The sequence below is a fragment of the Podarcis melisellensis genome (assembly GCF_964234715.1).
Source record: "Podarcis melisellensis genome assembly, chromosome: 7".
Classification (NCBI taxonomy): domain Eukaryota; kingdom Metazoa; phylum Chordata; class Lepidosauria; order Squamata; family Lacertidae; genus Podarcis; species Podarcis melisellensis.
The window spans coordinates 42,967,757-42,985,590 of NC_138539.1; the positions used below are offsets into that span (position 1 = coordinate 42,967,757).

General features: G+C 40.0%; 1 long non-coding RNA gene across 1 annotated transcript; it reads left to right on the plus strand.

The window, feature by feature from the left end:
- Positions 1–8,675: 8,675 nt before the first annotated feature.
- Positions 8,676–12,443, plus strand: LOC309374556. The gene is made up of 3 exons (XR_014170625.1): positions 8,676–8,810; positions 9,164–9,430; positions 12,361–12,443. It is a non-coding gene; the product is annotated as an uncharacterized lncRNA (long non-coding RNA).
- The last annotated feature ends 5,391 nt before the right edge of the window (positions 12,444–17,834 follow it).

Genomic DNA, 17,834 nt, shown 5'->3' on the forward strand with positions numbered 1-17,834 from the left:
GGCCCCATTAGCTAAAGTGGTGCTTCAGGTTAAGAACAATTTCAGGTTAAGAACAGACCTCCAGAACGAATTAAGTTCTTAACTTGAGGTACCACTATATATATATTCTCAATCCTGAGACCTTTGGGTGAAGGGCATATTAGAAACGCACGTCACAAATGAATATGCAAAATAAGATAACGTAGTGCCAAACAGTTTAGCAAGTGTGGGTGACAGTCACTTTGGCTTGCCAAAAATGTGGAATTAAAGACAATTTTTTTATTAAGAATAGCAGTTAAGGGACTGGGGGTGGGGAGCAGGATGGACTTTAAGAAAATAAACAAACATTTTGGCTCCAGCTAAGTAATGGGAAACTGTTGGCTATAGTCAAAACAGTCACATGGGACAATATGGATTTGGCATGTAGAATTCTTGGATGGGCAAAAGTGGGGAGAAGTGAAATATGAGGATCATATTCCATATTTATGATGTTTGGCCTGGTTATCATTGAGTGACAGGTTGCTGGGCATAACCAATAAGCTCAGCTACCTGTAACTAGGGAGAAGATCTTAACACAAATTGGAGCCCAAAGGTGAGGGCAGGGAGATGCTAATTAAAAAAGAGGTTGCTTGGTCTATTCCTGGTATCCAGGGATGCTCAGATTATGTGCTCAAAATTGGTGCTCAACATGATTTGATTACTTAGATGTAATAGCAGCTAGAAAGGTTGCATGGCTAACAGATATACACTGCCAAAGCAGGTCTGCATCATGACAAGGCATCTGTCTTACCTGAGTGATGAACCTCTATGAACACTTCCTACATACATGGAAACGTCTTCTTTTTGCCATCACACATATCTGCAACTTGACTGTGGCATGCAAGTAGTCCCTACCCCTGGCAGAAGGCTAGTTCCTGGCCAGGTGTTTTGGAGCTGTGCCACATAAGAGTCAACATCATCCAAAAAGTTACAGAAGTGTCAAAGTTTATATAGGATCCCGTGTGTGTGTGTGTGTGTGTGTGTGTGTGTGTGTGTGTGAGAGAGAGAGAGAGAGAGAGAGAGAGAGAGAGAGAGAGAGAGAGAGAGAGATCAAATTCTTACAGGGATAGCCCGGTTAGTCAGTAATCAGGTTAGTTAGATCCAATAGACTTCTGTGACACTTCAAAGGTTATGAAATTTATTTGTTGCATAAGCTTTCATAGGTGGAGCCTATTTTGTCAAGATGCATGAAATGATTTCCAAAATGGACATAGAGAGATGAGTGAAGAGAGAAGAAGGTTCATTTCATTTTTTACAGAGTGGAGTCAAAAGATCAAGCAATCTGAGAGACAGCAGTAAGTGTGTCACAGTAGGTGTGTGGGCAGAGCACAAATCAATACAATCTAATCAGTGTGGGCGTGACACACTCCCAGTCACTGGTGATGAAGAAGTGTAGAAAAATCAATAGTGAAAATAAGCCCTTAGAGGGGCCTTTATTTTATGTAGTGAACTAGATGCCTTTGATGAGGAATTTTGTTGAAAGCTTTTTGGAATCCCAAAAAGATTATGACTATCAGATCACTCTGTCTATACTTGTTGGTACCATAAAGGTTGGTGAAGCAGGACTTCCTTCTACAGAAAGAGTGATGCTTCCTCAGCAAAGCTTGTTCTTCTTTCTATTTAACAATTCTAGTTTTGATAACTCTGTGGGGACCTTCAGTCTCAGCAACTGCTTCAAGGGGACAAGACCTACCAGAGATGAACTGCCTTGATCATTAGGCCTGACACTCCCCTGCAGATCCTGTTTTTGCTAATAGTTAACTCCAACTTGCTCAGTGTGATTTACAGCTGGCTCACTCCTGTCAGCAGCTTCAGATAGTCCTATTCCAACAGTGTCGCTGCAGATGCATCACCTTAATTTTGTCTCATATAAATATTGGAAACAATTGGGGGGAGGGGACTTTAGCCTTGATATTGGATGTATCACAGTCAAGTTTCCATCTCAAAAGAAAATAGAAAAGTGTATTATGAATGGTCAAATCCCTCTGCTTAAAACATTCTTAAAAGGCACCTGCAATCAAGTTTCCCCAGAAGCATACTGAAATTTCAAAGTACTAAAGGAGAACTACCTGTAAGGGAGTGACTTGTCTGCGGTCAACAAAAGCAAGCTTTATGTTGCTTTCCATGCCAATTATTTGGGCACAAGATAGGACTAGCACTTCTGCGTCTAAGTCTGTCCTAGTATCTACTGGAGGCTGGGATTCTAATGGGAAGTGGCATAATCTTTCCTACAGCATTCCAAAACATGAAAAATGCAAAAGGCACAGAGAATGTAGCCTAGCTTGCTGAGAACTAGAAAGTTGCCTGCTGCCTGGTACAAAAGTTGACATCATCTTAGAAGCATCAATCAAAACGGAAGCTGTGAAATGGCAAAACCTTTTAAAGCGCATCATCAATGTTGTACTCTTCTTGGGTGTGGTCTAGCTTTTACTGGTTCAGCCCATCAAATTGGTGATTCGAGCAATGGAAACCTTTTAGGGCCCATTGAACTGCTCTTCAGGTGGGACCCCATCCTCCAGGAACATGTGCTAAGTATAGAGGAGCCACAGAAAAAGAGAGAGCTGCTTCAAGTTCATTATCTGACCCCTGACTCACAAAATGAATTTATTGCAAAATGCTTGAAACTTGCAAAACAACACATTTTGCCTAAGAGGTAATCTCCAAAGTACTCTGCAGTAATAGTAGATTCCACACCAGGTTTTCCCCACGTTGAACAAAGAATGTTTATTTTGAGATACATACCTTTAAAAGAAACACTGTATGACAGGGACGTCCAACTTCCAAGAGACTGCAATCTACTCCCGAGAAAAAAACCTGGCAGTGATCTACCCATTTCGGTAGCTGTTGAACTTTTTTTATGGGGGACTTCACAAAGTTGCTGACCTTTTCCTAAACAGTAAGTCTGCAAAATTAAATGCAATGCAAGGAAAGATGGGCAGAGACATGATTCTAAATAACACGAGTGATAAGGATCCTGCTATTGACCACAACCAACCATGATCATCCAGGGATCGACCTGTTGATCGCGGTTGACCAGATGGGTACCCCTACTGTATGAGATTCAATAAAGATTTCACAAGTTTGCAGACTGTAGCAATAAAAGAGGGAAAGAAATTACTCAGCAGATAACTGAAACATTGAAAGAACATGCTATATACGTCTCAGAGATTGTAGAGCTCAAGCCTATGATAATGGGAGCAAATTTGGCCAGAAAACACAATGCCACACAAGCAAAAATACAAGAAAAATGCTCAACAGCCATTTTTTCACCTTGTGGTTCTCACACACTCAGCTTATGTGGAAATGCTGCTGCTGAATGCATCACTGAAGCAATAACCTTTTCCGGATCAATTCAAACTGTACCACTTGTTAAGTTTCAGTTCTAAGCCATGGGGATTACCACAAAACCATATTGGTTGTTCTCTTCATGATATGTCTGGAACAAGATGGTCAGATCGTGTTGAATGTATAAAGCCTTTTGCAGCTCACTTGCCTCTCATTAAATTAGCCCTGGAAGACCTCCTAGAACTAATCTGATAGCCAAAACAAGAAATGAAGTTCATAGAGTTTTATTATATGTAACCGCTTTTGCCTGTGTATTAATGTCAGATGTGTGGTACAAAATATTAGCTGGCATAGTTATTTGGAACAAGGTCATCCAAGCTACAGATGGCACACTGGATGCTGAAGTCGCAAACAGAGAAACTCTCCTCCCAGAGCTGACAAAATTTTGAAACATTTGGAAATGCATGTGGAATGAACCCAAATTGGTTGCATCAAACTTAAATATAGAAATAAAACTCTCCCAAAGAGGTGGCGGAGTTAGGCCTCATGACGACAGCATGGAAAACATGAATGCCACAGATGTTACTCTAGAAGAGGCCTACTTCAGAATTTGTGTGTTTTATGTTTTGGTAGGATTAACTGTCCACTTCAATGGCAGAAAATTTTTGTTTCTAGTGGAATAATCTCACTGTGTCCAAAAGTGATGTGGAAAGAGCAGCTTTATCAGATGATGGTGATGATTTCAGAAACGAAATGCAACATGTACCCTCAGTACTTACAGCACATTTTGTAAATGCACAGTTAAAACCATTAGATCTGTTGAACTTGTTAACCGAGTACAGCCTTGGTGGTCTGTTTCAAAATGTTTGTGTTTGCTTAAGATTACTGTTAACAATTGCAGCAACAATAGCTTCTGGAGGGAGGTCATTTAGCAAACTTCATCTAATTAAGAATTATTTAAGGTCTACAATGTTTCAGGAATGTATTGTGGATTTTGCCAGGCTAACTCCTGAATCAAGCATTGCCAGAACAATTAATTTTCATGCTGTGATTTGAAACTTTTCACAAAAAAGGCCAGAAAAACTCTTTTTAAAAAAGCAAATTGTAAGTATATCTACCTTTTTATTTATTTTTACTAAACCTAATGTCTTTGGATAATCTGATCTGCATTGCAATATAAAATGATGTTTCAATGTAAATGCTTTCTCCTTATCTATACTGTAGCATAAACAAAGATATTCAGATCAGATGTGTTTTATTATCTCTGATCCTCTTTTCTTTTCTTTATATTTATTTATATTTATCATGGAGAAATATATTTATTTATATTTATCATGGAGAAAGAACATTAGGCCATAAAGACAGAAAATTAACAAAGAGCTCCACTCCACCCCTTTCTCAACTTCCATACCATTTTTGACCTGACAGGCTACAGCTCATGGCATAAAACCATAGTGAATAAAAACAGAATGACTAATGGTGAAGGGAAGGGGCCCAAAAGAAACTTTGTAGTCTCTGATAAAATTTGGATGTATTAGTGGTACCCACTGGAGACTGTCTGCATTCCCCACACCCTGGATATACATATATGCCCCTCATTATTTAATTACTTCTTATTTTGCTTCACCATAGGACAGCATGAAAATGCCAAGACAGACCAAGAGGGGCTATCTGAGTAAACAGAAGACATTGTATACCAGGGGTGAGAATGTCGTATAGAAATCATCAGGAAATTTGGAAGGAAACAAAAATATTTTTTTTAAAAAACCCCAGCTTATGCAATTCTTCCTGAAAAGGACTTCCCAACAGATGTGGTTAATTTGTTTGTTTTGGGGTGGTTCTGCCCTCCACCTGATTCAGACACCTCCTTCCTGAGAGACACAGTATTGAGACAATGAGATCTACGCATCATGGTCTGGTAGGAAACACTTTGGTAAGAAAAAACCCACACATTCAGAGGATATAGTGTTTCAGCATATTTCCTATAGATGGATGCAGAATGTACAATCTCATTAAAAATAGATTTACAGCCCCTCTGGGTGTTATTATGTAGAGAAATTATATTTTGTTTATCATAATATCTTGGTATGCTTTGCAAAAAAATAAAAGAAAATGAATCATGCCAACAGTTGTGGTGCTGATTTAACTCAGCAGTGCCTTACCATGAACTGAAACAATATGTGAGATTCAAGAAAAATGCACAGTGTATTCTAAAAATGTTCATTGGATTTGGACACATCCTGGATCCCAAGGTGAAGTGGAATGTCAAGAAGGTATTCTAGGCTTATCAAGTGCCAAATGGAATCTTTAACTGAAGTGCTGTGTGGCACCTTGGCGACCCAGACATTAAAAAATGGCATAGGCAGCATCTGCTGAAAGTGGAAAAAAATGTCTCTAAGCTTAGCATAATGCCAGGGTGGGATGACGGGAGAAGGGAGAGCAAGAACCAGAATGGGAAGAGAATTTGGAGAAAGAGTTCTATTGTAGCTGATAAGTATTGCTTGAATAAGAGGGAATTATTTTACTAGGACTCTCAAATCCCAGTGCTTTGGGGGTAGGAGCAGTTTTTCAAGAGCAAAACCTAAAAGATGCCAGGATACAGAGGGAGAGAAAGAGCTCCTTTGCAACTGCCAGATCTAGCATGTAGTAAGGTGGGATGCTTTTCATCCGTAAAGTAAATCTCTTAGTTCTTCCCACCTCAAAACCAACTTTAAAGGTACCCCCCCACACACACACAAAAGGCCCTGGACCTATTTGCCTGCAGGTTGATAGGTTTCTTATCCAGGGGCACATTTCTCATATCTGCAGTTTTCAGACCAACTGCCTAAACAACACTAGGGAGAATTAAGTGATTCCTTTTTCATTCACACAAAAATGGCAATGTCTGTCCTTTGCAGCAAAACCACTGCAGTCACCATTCTGAAACTTGGTATGATTCAAACTATCAGAAGGGGTGAGCTTTCTTGGAAATTTCATATACCGGTAATTTTCGTTCCCAATTTTAACATGCTACTTTTGAGCTAAAAAAAATGTCCACTACATTTTAGAGGTACCTAGCACAAATACCACTGGACTTGTGTGCCCGTATTTGACCAGCTTTATCCACTTTGGAGGTGCTAGTATACCTAGAAGCCTCAAAAGGGGGGGGGATAGCCTATTTTGATTTCCTAACAGTGACACGGGCTGGAAGGAACAAAGTGTAGGGGTTCTATCCTGCCTGTCCTAACCAGTCTTCCTAGCAAGTTGATTTGGGGCCTCTCATCTACCTGAAAATATCTCTAATTGTTCTAAACTTAAAAGAAAATGGGTGATGGCCTCAAATCTGGGAAGTAAATGCTCTTTCCATGCTTTGAGAAGCAAAGGGGATCTGTTGATATTTCTGCCTTATATAACCCAGTATTTTCTACTCAGTGGCTCTCAGACAGGTGTCAGGGATAAAACTTGGGGCTTTCTGCCTGCGATGCATGTGCTCTATCGTTGAACTATAAACCCATCAAAGCTATGCACATTTACTATTTCTAGTGAAGAAAATGCAATTGACAGCTCATGATAAATGTTTTTAATATTTCAGCCCTAGCCCTAGTGCAACAGAAGGCTGCACGCCCACTGCCACACTCAGCCGTCCTCCTTTCTTCCCCACCAAACAGATTATCAGCTCTGTCAGCTCTTACATCACTGAACAAATGTGGGATGGAGTTCCTGCTCTCAGTATCCTTCTCCAACAGGTGACTGATATTGTCAGTCTTGATCATCTGTTCAGCAAATGGTACAAGAGTACTCCACACTCCATATGGAACACCCTTGTTGGTTTGGGGGCACTGCTTGTCAGCTCCACATGGAACAGATCTTGAAAATGCAATGGACATATTTTCAATGAACATTTTTCTTTTAGTTAAAAATAGCTTTTCCTGTGTTAAATGTTCCATTCGCCACATTTAAAAGTGGGGGAAATAATACTTGCAAGACAAAGGCATTTTTAGGGCCTCTTGTAAAAGTAAGCTGGACAACTTCCAGTTCTCTTTCCTTGGCACAGCAAATCCTTATGCAGAGTAGCTAATAGTTTTCCAGTATGTCTACAAGGGAGAAACGCTTCATTTACCAAAACAGTATGAGAAACTGCAGTAAAAAAACCTTGCTCAAACTAAAATTAGAACATATTAGTAGCAGAAGAAAATTTCCAGTGCAATCATTTTGGGTCATATAATAAAACAGTAGTAAATGATCCAAGGCTCGGTTGCCAGCCTTGCTTAATTATTGGGTGTAATAATTAAGTTTGGTTAGAGGTCATGGACTTATCTTAGATATGGAGGTGTTGGCTCTGTGGTCCTACAAGATAGCATCTGGGAATGGCCTAAAGTCCTATTGTAATGCAAGCAAAAATATGTTCAGGATTGCACCTCATCGATTAATGAGTATGCACCCTAGGACCTGTCTGTAAGTCAGAGAAAATTCAGCTTATATAGGTCAATGACAGTACCCATATAAATGCATAGTATAATTGCAAATATGATCTGACAACCGACTATAAGATGAGGGGCCACAGCTCAATGGCAGGATATAATTGTCTCAGGTAGCAGAGCTGGGCAAGAGCTCTGCTTCAGATCACTGCTAGCCAGACAGGAATGATCTGTTAAGTATAATGGTTTAATTCACACAGAAAAGAAAGATGTATATACATTAATGGAGGTTTGTAATGCAAAATGGCTAAATGTGTATTGCTAACACTGGGGTGTTCCCCCACAAGATTAAGTAACTGATTGTTGTTCTCTGGTAGCTAACATGTGAGGGTTGTAACGTGGGATCATGTGAGAGGTATTGAGTTGCAATCTCCATTGTGAAGGGTGTTGCTTTGAATCTTTGCCTCCCAAAACTTAATACAGCGAAGATGCAAATGGAGTTTCTCTCTGAATGCTAAAGAGAGAAGAATACATGTAAATGGCTCTCCTGAAGAGAGAACAAACAGCCTGGAGGCTGGAGAGCAGGCTGGATAGAGAGAGAGAGAGAGAGAGAGAGAGAGAGAGAGAGAGAGAGAGAGAGAGAGAGACCTTTGCTTATAGTTCTGTTTGAATTAATTCATATTTAGTAGGATGCTCAGCCTGTGCTGGACATCACAAGATATTGTATGGATTTTTTTTATGTTTTAATGCTGTTTTGAAGAAAGTTCTGCCAGTAAAAGTTTGAATAGTATTTCTATGGGCCTGGGCAATATTTAAATTCCAAAGGAGTCAGTTCTTATGTTTCCAGTCACTTCAAACTGTGGAATATTTAATACCTGCAACATGACCTAGATGGGCAAATGATAAAGTAGGGCAACTTTTTGTGTCCAGTAGTGAATTTTGTTTATTCCTTGTACACAAGCCAACAGCTCCAGAGTGATTGCCACTTCTTGTTGCAACCAAGAGTATTTGCACCCTCTCAGTTGCTTCTGTAAAATTCTCTCTCTTTCATGGGGCAAGACATGATATAAGCATGGAAAGATGCCCCAGTTGTCAGCCCCAGCTAAATTGGTAAGTGGCAGAAGCCTCTTCTCTAATTTCACAGCCAAAGATAAATGCTTGCTGACGGTGATATAAATCAGGTTGCAGGCAAAAATTAGCTAAGAGCATATAGATAATAATATAATATAATAATAATAATTAGCACATAATAATATGTGAACACATGTATCTACTTACTCAGGAACCACATGCAACCCCCTCTTTAGTACACACACACTTTCTCATGTTGGTTTGTGCAGCTAATAATAATTAGAAAAAACCTTGGAAAATAATTGTTTCACAGTTAGCCAAGGTTACACAATTATCTCTCTCTCTCTCTCTCTCTCTCTCTCTCTCTCTCTCTCTCTCTCTCTCTCTCTCAGGTCTTCAGGACTAGCAGCATCCCTTTCATTATATTTGTGTATCAGTTGAACTCAAACTCAGGCCGAATCATTGACAAAGCCCGAGACTTTAGCTTTCTCCACCAGCCCAATGGATGTAAGACTGTCCTCTCTGCTCCTCTTTCAGCTGTGGAGCAAAACCAGTGAGAGTAGACATTTCCTGATGCAGTCTGTACCAAATAATAGGCCATTATTTATCTTGTGCCTAAGGCAAGATCTCTCCTTCACTTCACATCACAATACACCAAGGTAATTCAAGGAAGTTTGGGGAATGGCATGCAGCTGAAACTAATAATACCTTCCCAGTTTTAGAAATAATAATTGTGTTTTATCTAACCTTTGGATTTTTATTGAATATTTTTGTGCCTCTTTTATTTTCATGCCCAAACCCAGCAAATGTCAAGAAAGGCCCTTTCCTCAAACATTATGTTGGGTTTGTTTTTTCCCCTCCACTTATTCTGGGGCAGAAAGAACAGCCAAGGCCAGGGCAAAGATGTTGGGCATAATGGAGATACAGTCAAATAAAATCCCTTTGAGAGTAGCCCATGAGCCTCTGAACTTCAGTCAGCATGCACTGACTTCTAATCATTGGTTAATAAAACAACCTCATGGTCTGAACTACAGCTCCCATCATTCCTGACCATTGGCTATGCAGAATGTGGCAGATGAGGGTAGAAACATCTGGAGGGTGTCATGTTGACTAGGCAAAGGTAAAGGGATCCCTGACCATTAGGTCCAGTCGTGGACGACTCTGGGGTTGTGGAGCTCATCTTGCTTTACTGGCCAAGGTAGCCGGCGTACAGCTTCCAGGTCATATGGCTAGCATGACTAAGCCATTCTGGTGAACCAGAGCAGTGCACGGAAATGCCGTTTACTTTGCTTTCGAACTGCTAGCTTGGCAGAAGCTGGGACCGAGCAACGGGAGCTCACTCCATTGCAGGGATTTGAACCGCCGACCTTCTGATCGGCAAGCCCTAGGCTCTGTGGTTTAGACCACAGTGCCACCCGCCATGCCAACTACCCCTGCCTTAATTCCTGTAGCCCTGTTAGATCAGAGCATAGGTCCAACTAGCCGACCATTTTGTTTCTGAGAGTGGCCAGCCAAGTGGCTCTGGAAAGGTCACAAGCAGACCATGAATATAATAAAATACATAAATACAATACAGTTCTGTTGTTTGCCCCCAACATCTGGAAGTTAGACATTTCTTGCTTCTGCACTTGGTGTGGAGGTTCATTCCAGTACCATAAATATCTATGCTTCATGATTTAGAGACTTGGAGATTTAGAGCTACTTTACAGACTGTCATCCCATTCTTGGCCAATAATATTGCCTGTCCTGAACTTTCTGCCAGTAGATATTTAAAATAAGAATAATGAATTAAAACAGCAATCCATTAAAAAGAATACAATCCATGCAGGGAGACAACAAGTGTGCCTGATTTCCATATGTTTGTTCTGAAGAGGCAGAATCCCTTCTGGTGGCAGTTGGGAGAGGCAGGGGCCATCACTTTGAACTGGATTCCAACACTGTACATTTATATAAAGTAGTGTTGTCCAATATGGACAATACTCCCAATATGGGAGATATAACCGAAGAAGTTATAAAATCAGCAATGGTACAGATAAAATGAATAAACTCCATCTATTAAAATTTCACATAAAACAAAAATTCAAGTTGTCTGCTGAAATGAACAGATAGCAGGCTTAATATATATGGAAAGGAGTATAATATTAACCTTTGAAACTTGTTATTGGAAGGATTATTTCTTGGGAACTAGATTAAGTACATTTTAAAAGATTCAGTATAGAGGATAAGGCTATTCTGTTAACACTACTCATCAAGATAACCAGAAATGTGTAAAAACATGTAAAATGCAATCTCTGTTTTCAGAAATTACTACATGTTTACTGTCAGGAACTAGACTGAAGGGTATTGCTCTGAGGAAGAATGGTGGGAGCTCAAGGGCCTAATCCTGAAGCTCCTCTGGAGCAGGAGGATAGTATTGACCTAGAGCAATTGTTCATGGACAGACACAGTTTGGGAACTGACAGTTGGGCTGAGCTGGGAGAAGAGCAACCGAGGGGAGAAGAACAGGGAGAGAGAGAGAGCTGGTTGAATCTCCCTCACTAGAAACTATGCATCCCATGAGCCCGAGAGTCAGGCGTCTGGATAGGGTAGCCTCTCAGAAGGCTCAGTGGTGGAGGGATCATGTGGTGAGGAGACAGGAAGACAGAAGTAACTAGAGGGAAGTGGGAGGAACTCAATGGGAGCACCTGCACTATGAGAATGGATGCTGAATGTTTGTTGCTGCAAAAGACTGCTTTCACTTTGTGCTGTTATCTACAGGGAGGGGGAATGTAAGCCTTGCCTGGCAGCCTGACACTTACCTAGGAATAGAATAGCAGATCCATGGGGGAAAGCATGGAATCCAGTTGGCCTTAATTTTATTTATAGTGTTTTAAAATTAATTAATTTGTGTTATGAAACTTACTTATTAAAAACTTTGTTCCTAGCTGCTGACTATCAGAGTTGATAACATTTGAAGGCACTTCCCCCCTTCTATAAGATTACCACATATAAAATAATGGAGGCAGTGCAGAATGCTTGACCTCATCCTCGCCCGATAATATCTATAGTCTGAAAAGAAAAGAATTTCCCCTGAAAAGCTGCATGTCGATTTTTGTTGGGCAGTGGGGTCCAGTAGATGCCAACAATGGCAGAAGGTTAAATCGACATGAATGGTAGTTTCTTTAAAGGCATGCAAAACATTCTGCCGTTGAATATGCAAAACAAAACCAGACTCAGGGCTATTTCTATGCCTTGCCCTGGTGCCAGAATATGTGATGAATGCAACAAATGTTACCAAGGAGATAATTGGAAGTGAAAAGTCAAAGCATGTCAATTTGCAAATTTTCAGCCGTGCTTTTCCTGACAGAGCAGCTTTTGAGCTGTAGCTGGCCAACTCCACTGTATCAAATTAAAGATCCTAACTTGTTTTCCTACAGTAGACTTGTGAGTGCAATATTTTATTTTAATAATGATGATTCCATGAAGGTTTAACTTGACACATATATTTCCATCCTTTCTTGAGTTTTGAGTCCTGAGAATTTTATCTGCATATCCTAGGCACTAGATTGTGAAACCAGGCTTGTTTCAAGTGACTCTCCTTCTACTGTAGATATTTCACCACTGCTGAGGAGAAGGTAGGGACTCCTGGAGAGAATTTCAGGACTTGCCCTAGGAGTCTGGTACAAAGAAAAGGTACAAAGGTACAAAGGTACAAAGAATTTCAGGACTTGCCCTAGGAGTCTGCTACCTGTCCAGTTGCAAAAAACAGTGTTCCCCTTTGCTTGCCTCAAAGGAAAATGGAAGTTCCACTCTGCCTATTGGATTGGACTGGAGGAACAGTGTTGTTGTGTTGTGTTACGTTGTTATGTTATGTTGTTATGTTTTATGTTATGTTATGTTATGTTTTGTGTTGTGTTATGTTATGTTATGTTATATGTTATGTTATGTTATGTTGTTATGTTATGTTTTATGTTATGTTATGTTATGTTTTCTGTTATGTTAATAAAGTCGCTTGTCACCAGAAGGTCTCCAAGCGACTTACATTAAAGAAAAATATATGCAAATATATAATGCCATAGAAAAATGAGGGGATCATATTGTACATTAATATTTTATATAACATACAGCTAATGGGAAAAGAAAAATAACACACCAGCCCCATGAAAAGTCACAAACTATGTTTGCAATCCTCAGACAATAAAGAAAGCAATATTCCTACCCACTAATTAGCAGAAAAACAAAACTTCAGCCCCCCCTCCCCAGTCCAAAATCCATCCACATTGGTGAGTCCACGGTCGTCAACATCCTAGTCCAGAGTACAGGGTGGTTGGGCATTTCTCCTTTCCCTTCAGTAAAGGTAAAGGGACCCCTAACCATTAGGTCCAGTCATGACCAACTCTGGGGTTGTGGCGCTCATCTCGCTTTATTGGCCGAGGGAGCCGGTGTACAGCTTCTGGGTCATGTGACCAGCATGACTAAGCCGCTTCAGGCGAACCAGAACAGCACACGGAAACACTGTTTCCCTTCCGCCAGAGCAGTACTTATTTATCTACTTGTACTTTGATGTGCTTTCAAACTGCTAGGTGGGCAGAAGCAGGGACCGAGCAACGGGAGCGCACCCTGTCGAGGGGATTCGAACCACTGACCTTCTGGTCGGCAAACCCAAGAGGTTTAACCCACAGCGCCACCTGCATCCCTTTTTCCTTCAGTAGGGAGTAGTAAAAAAAGGAAAGCAGGGAGACAGTGGCAAAAGTTTTACCTGCTTTGCAGTCATCCTGCCTCCTGTTCTTGTCTTGCTGCTGGTGGGGGTGCAGAAAGCAGGAATGTGCAATAAGAGTGCTTCTTCATACCCCAAGGCAAAGGAAGTGAGTGCATTGTGATAAGCAGCAATGGCTAAATATCACTCTTGCACAATGGGTTTATCTCACCTACCCAGCCAAAGAAAGAAAAGATATCCAAGGTGGGAAAAGTAATGGGAAGCTACAGCGGAAAGTGCAGGAGAACAAGCAATTGATGGCAATGGCATATAACCTCCACACAATTTGTGTGAGAACAAATCAGGAGATAGCTGAATATACAATTTGCCTGAAGCGACCAAAGAGAGGAAAGTAGGCCAGACAAAGGTGGACTATTGGGAAATGTCTGTGAATTTCAATAATAGGAAGAGGACCACGTTGTCAGGAGTGGTAGAAATGAACAGCTGTTGCAGGAAGTTGTAGAATTCCTGGCCATCTCGGGAAAACAGGATCTTCAGTTTAGCCTAATGCAACAGTCTTCCAAAGACCATCTTCATGGTATGCCCTAGAACTAAAAGTACAGCAATAACCAGGTGGGAATTTCAGACAGCTCTTGGACTTTGAGTAGGAGAACTGAACACTCACAGCCATTCTATTAAACATTGTTAGCTATTATTCCAAGATGTGGTGTGATGGGCAAGACAAGCAATGATTCCACCATGAAGTAACCAAAGGCTCATTTATTAATGAAGCTTTTCATCAATATTTTTTTAACGAAAGGCTTTGTTGGAAAATGTGGAATGCCTAGATGGGCTATGTTTTTATTTGTTGTTTTAACGTTGTGGCGAGGATCACTCTTTGCATTGCAGCACCCAAAGTGGCTTTGTTGAATCTGACTTCAATTTTTTTTTTAAAATAAGCTTTGTGTTTCTTGTTGAATCATATGGAAAAAACCAAGCTCATCAGTGTTAGCACAGTACCTCTGAAGAAAATTCTTGGTTAAGGAATTATATATGGCTTAATTACTTTCTTTTCATTTGTTTTAGAAAATATTATACATATCCGGTGACAGTATTCTTGTGTTGATATTTGCTTTTCGATTGTTCCCTTAGAAGGATATTGCTCCAAATATTTGGTGTTCTATAATTAACTTTGAAATGTTATGAGATCAGTGTGAATAAAAGTGGGAAGTCATTGTTCAACCATTGTTTTTGGGGGAACTGCTAGTTAGAGCTGAAGACTTCCTTCTGTGCTTCAGTGCTCTGATGTGTATTAGAATGAATTCATCTCAGAGGTTTTATATAAGACGAAAGCAGTGTGGTGTCAGTAAAAATAACTGTCTCCAGCTACTTGCCCCCTTCTACTTTCACAAGCAGAATCTTGCTAAACACTAATGAAGTCTTCGTTGTAATTTTCTGGTGCTTAATCTCTTACCAGTTCCATCGTCAAAAAGCTTCTCTTCAATTTGTTTGGTCCCTTGCCAAGGCTTTGATGTGCACCCCCCCAACAGACTTCCTTGGGTCATTTCCAAATGTAGACCTGGAAGACAATCTTGTTTATTCTAATTTCTGGAAAGAGGTGGGGGAGGGGGTTCTAATTATTTTTGCCAAAAGGCAAATAAATACTTAAGCAAATAAAATTAGCTTTCTGTTTATCAAGTCTTCTGTTTGTGTATCCCACTGTAAGCATTATTTATTCCCTTCTATCTTTTTTGTAATTTCACACCGCTAAGGATCTCTATCAAGACATTTGCAAGAGGAAAAAGAGTAGCTATAAAGAAATTAATGCATAGTGATTCTGTATGCAATTATGGCTGCAACAATCCAGCCGAAATTATCTGCAACTCATTCCCGCTGAAAGCTGTGGAATGAGAGATGCAGACCAAATCTGTGTTTATTCAGGTATACTCAGAAAAAGTCCAACTGTGTTCATTAGGACTCATTCTCATGACTTAAGCTGCAGTTTTAGTCATGGATCTCATATGTCCTGCTTAAATCAATTAGCTTAAGATGCATTTGCATTTCTGCTGAATTGTTGCCAGAATCTTTAACTCAGTGGAATACAAAAATAAAATGGGAGGGGGATTTCAATGTGCAAGCAAATATCTGATCATAACCCATCTGAATGAACTTTATTACGGTCACAGACCAGGATTAAAAAAGCATATAGATAAAATAGCAGTTAGGATTTTTTGACCGATAATTGTTAGGGCAAATGAGGACAAGGAAACAGGCATAAAACATCCGAATAAAATACAAGATTAAACACAGATAATGGATGGATAAAAAACTAATAATTAAAACAGATAAGAGCTAAAAACCAACAAAGACACGCAGTTAAAACAACTGTAAGAGGCTGCAGAGGAGAAGCCTCTTAAATAGAGGACACTCACAACGTTAAAAACTGCTGTACAAATATGGTTAAAACAATTAAAACCATATACAACACTAAATTTAGAAGCAATGTACAACAATAAACTGTCCCAGTGAGTTGACTCAGAATCACCCATGAATAACCCATCAATGATAGCACACTTTAAAGACTAACCCAGAATGCAATTATCATTTTTTAACTTGGGTGCAATTCTGTCAAAATTAAACACACACTTAACTCTCTTACATTGAAATCAATGAAGTTTAAAATAGCTTAACTTTATCTGGATTGCACCCATGCATTTTAAACTTGCACTCTTCTGGGTACCAAATTTCTCACTGAAATTCCAAAGGACACTAAGAACCATTTGCGCAACTGAAAAGACATTTCCCGCAGAACAAATTTTAAACAATTGTGTCTCTGTCTGTGGTCTTTATTTGGACAGGTCACAAACAGAGTAATGAATGGAATACCATTTAAGAAGACAGATGAACAATGAAAAGGAAGAGAGGAGAAGAAAAGACAAAGGAGGAACAAGGACTCAGTCATGTGAAATTATTGTGATTGCCATTTCTATTCATTCTGTTTATGTGCCACAACCCTGTAAGGTGGGGCGCTGTTATTATAGACTGGAACTAAAGCGGAGCAATAATGTCTTATCTGGCACCGTGCATTAAAGATGGATTTTAACATACCTCCTTGCTGTTTCCTAAGCATGGTGCTCCACGCCACTGAAAAACAGCTACAGAATGGCTTTGCAATGTGTGTGTGCTATTCTGTATAAAGAGAATGGATTCCAAGTTGTTGGACTAAATGATCCTTGGGATCCCTTCCTATGAATCTAAATCAAAATGTGATAACTGGAATATTACCCTTCCTATGTTGAATTCAGTGATGGAATAACTGTTGTATGCCTCTTTGTTATATAATGAAAGGCAGGCACTACTGAGGTGCTAACACAGGAATGAACACAATCTAAAGACGTCTCAGGTGTTCATAGTTTTACAACGCTTGTCCTTGAAACTGTTTCCAAAGTGATTGGGCGGGTGGAGGGGGGCGGGTGGATTGTGTGTGATTCTAAGGAGACCAGAGAAGGAATGCAGCTTAGAGTATCAAAAGAATCTGGTCCACAGGAAATGTGATTGTTTTAAAATAATCCAGAGTAATTGGGTTGAGAAAGTAAGGTGCAATTGTATGGAAGGATTTAAAATGAAATTGGAAGGGATTTTAAATGCTCTTACTACATTCTCTGCATAATACTCTAGGCAGCCTTCAAAATCTTGATTTCAAAAAGCGGGATGCAGTTTGAGTGACCAGATTTTCAAAGTAAAATAATGGGCTGTTCATCACATGGGGGGGGGGATGTGTGGGTTTTTTTGATAGCAGGCCAAAAAAGTTTGGATTCAGGCAGTCAAGTGATGAAAAAGTAATGCCAGTACTGTCTTCTTTCCTTTATCCTGTCTGTCTCTCCTGATATCTCATCAAAGTGCAAGATCAGTTAAGCAATCTTTTGCTTGCTGAAAGAAACAACACATGATATATCCTTTCTATTGCCAACAAGGTACTGTAAAACACAGGCTGTGTACATTTTAAGCACCTGACTTTCCCAAAGAATCCTGAGAATTGTAGCTCTGTGAGGGTCAAACTGTTTTCCATACCCCTGTGATGTTGTTTGCCTTGGTTTCCTTTAAACATGGGTGTGCTTTAAGCCCCGGCCAGCTGGGCCAACGTTTATGGATGTTGGTAGCTGTAGTATAGCAACATCTGGAGGGGCACAGGTTATCTATCCCTGTCATAGATCCTAACACTTTAAAGATGCATATATATGAGACACCAATTCCTGTCTCGTGTTATTCCATGACTCCCTCTTGGTTGTCAAGTTCCCAGTGGTAGCTTATATTTCTCATTTGTTGGTTTCCCTCTGGACTTTTTTTTTTAAAAAAAACAACTTGGATCCTGTCAGCACTGCCTATCC